Below are 2396 nucleotides of genomic sequence, written 5' to 3'. Positions count from 1 at the left end.
GGGGGGGGGGGTTATCTATCTTAAAAAATAACAGAACGTGAAATACGGACATGTCCCGGGAAATACGGACGTTTGGTCACCCTAATCTATCTATCTATCTATCTATCTATCTATCTATCTATCTATCTATCTATCTATCTATCTATCTATCTATCTATCTATCTATCTATCTATCTATCTATCTATCTATCTATCTATCTATCTATCTGTCTGTCTGTCTCTCTGTCTGTCTCTCTGTCATATGGTTTGAGGTTTATTGTTTATTTGCTGTTTATTTTGAATCATTACAGTTCGCCTGCCCAGTTTTGGATTGTGCAGTGGCAGTTGTGCAGCTGTGGAGGTGATTGACAGCTGAATGTGTCTGTGTGTCTGTGTCCATGGGGCAGTGGTGTGTAGGTGAATGGGTTAAAAAACAATGAGGAGACCTTTATGAATGCTTTTGTTTGTAAGTGTGTGTGTGTGTGTGTGTGTGTGTGTGTGTGTGTGTGTGTGTGTGCGTGTGTGTGTGTGTGCGTGTGTGTGTGTGCATGTGTGGGTGCATAGTTCAGGATGAATGAGCACAAGATGAGTGGTGTTTGTGTGTGTGTGTGTCTGTGTGTGCATGTGTGTGTGTGTATGTGTGTCTGTGTGTTCATGTGTGTGTGTACGTAAGCCCCCCTGCAGAGAGATGTCGTTTAGTATGGTAATGTCGCATTCCAGACACACACTTGCCACGCGACAACAGCAATATGATCCACAGAGCAGCACACCAATGCACACACACACACACACACACACACACACACACACACACACACACACACACACACACACACACACACACACACACACACTGGTGTAGTCATCCTTCTGTAGCTTCTTCCCTCTACTTCTATCTCTTCTTTCATCATTTTGTGGACTTGAGTTTACTTGACATTTATCTCTGTAGTAAACATGAGTGTATGAGTATATGAGTATAGGAGTATATGAGTATAGGAGTATACGAGTATATGAGTATATGAGTATATGAGTATATGAGTATAGGAGTATAGGAGTATATGAGAATATGAGTGCTCTTCCTACAGATCTGTTACCACTGAGGTGCAGTTCTTACTCTGTACTAAAACAGCAGTAAATAGAGGTTTAATCATTTCACAGTTTTTGACCCATTTCGAATGGCTGGTCGTGATTGAAAGATTTTAATTGATAGTTGCCACTTAATGTGTGGTGTGACGTGTTTGGAAGTTTGTGTGTGTGTGTGTGTGTGTGTGTGCGTGTGTGTGTGTGTGTGTGTGTGTGTGTGTGTTTGCAATTGGCTTGCCATATCTTGGCACATGGGAAATGGTTATATGTGACCAGTGGCTAATGTCTGACCTGGGGTTGTTCAGCAGCTGGGGTAGTCAGTAGCTATAGCTGTCAGTAGCTGTGGTTTCAGTAGATGGGGATGTCAGTAGATGGAGTTGTCAGTAGCTACAGCTGTCAGTAGCTGTGGTTTCAGTAGCTGTGGTTCCAGTAGATGGAGTTGTCAGTAGCTACAGCTGTCAGTGGCTGTGGTTTCAGTAGCTGTGGTTTCAGTAGATGGAGTTTTCAGTAGCTACAGCTGTCAATAGCTAGGGTTGTCAGTAGCTGAGCCAGTGGGTAAGTTAAGATGAGCCAGTGGGTACGTTAATCCACCACCTTATCTGGACAACTATGCACAATTGGGTTTGTTATATGGTCTTAAATTTAGTTTACATTCTGAATTTTTATCTTTCTGTGGAAGGAAGTATTATGTAGATGAATTTGTAGGCATATTTATTCACAAAAAAAAGTATTTTTTGCCTGTCAACGTTTTTTTGGCATGTCAAGTAATCACATCTCACATCAAATGTAGTTTTTCTCCGTTTTAAATGCTCTATAAGACAATTGATGAACTACCACTGTGTAAACACATGTGACTGAATTGGCAGAAGCTCAACCATGAGCTACTCAATTAAATACTGGCTGTGGCTATGAGTGTGGTGTGTGTGTGTGTGTGTGTGTGTGTGTGTGTGTGTGTGTGTGTGTGTGTGAGTGTGTGTGTGTGTGTGTGTGTGTGTGTGTGTGTGTGTGTGTGTGTGTGTGTGTGTGTGTGTGTGTGTGTGTGTGAGTGTGCATGATTACACTCTCCTCACTTCCATAAGCCCACATTAACCATTAAACCTGATTTTCCCTGCACTGCTGGCTTATACATGACGTATTTACTGCAGACCAATTAAAGAAGCTCGCAAGAAGGCACTCTTAATTAGAGACACACACTCCTGCCTGTTGCCTTGTCAAACTTTAACACACACTCTCTCTCTCTCTGTGCTTATGAAGCAGTCATCCATGCCTGACAGGCAGGGCACTATAGGCAGTGCTCCATACTGATTTACCCATCAATGATCACTCATTTAGTG

The sequence above is a fragment of the Brachyhypopomus gauderio genome, chromosome 16 (assembly GCF_052324685.1).
Source record: "Brachyhypopomus gauderio isolate BG-103 chromosome 16, BGAUD_0.2, whole genome shotgun sequence".
Lineage (NCBI taxonomy): Eukaryota > Metazoa > Chordata > Actinopteri > Gymnotiformes > Hypopomidae > Brachyhypopomus > Brachyhypopomus gauderio.
The sequence above is the reverse complement of the archived record's forward strand: the minus strand, read 5'-3'. Positions refer to the sequence as shown.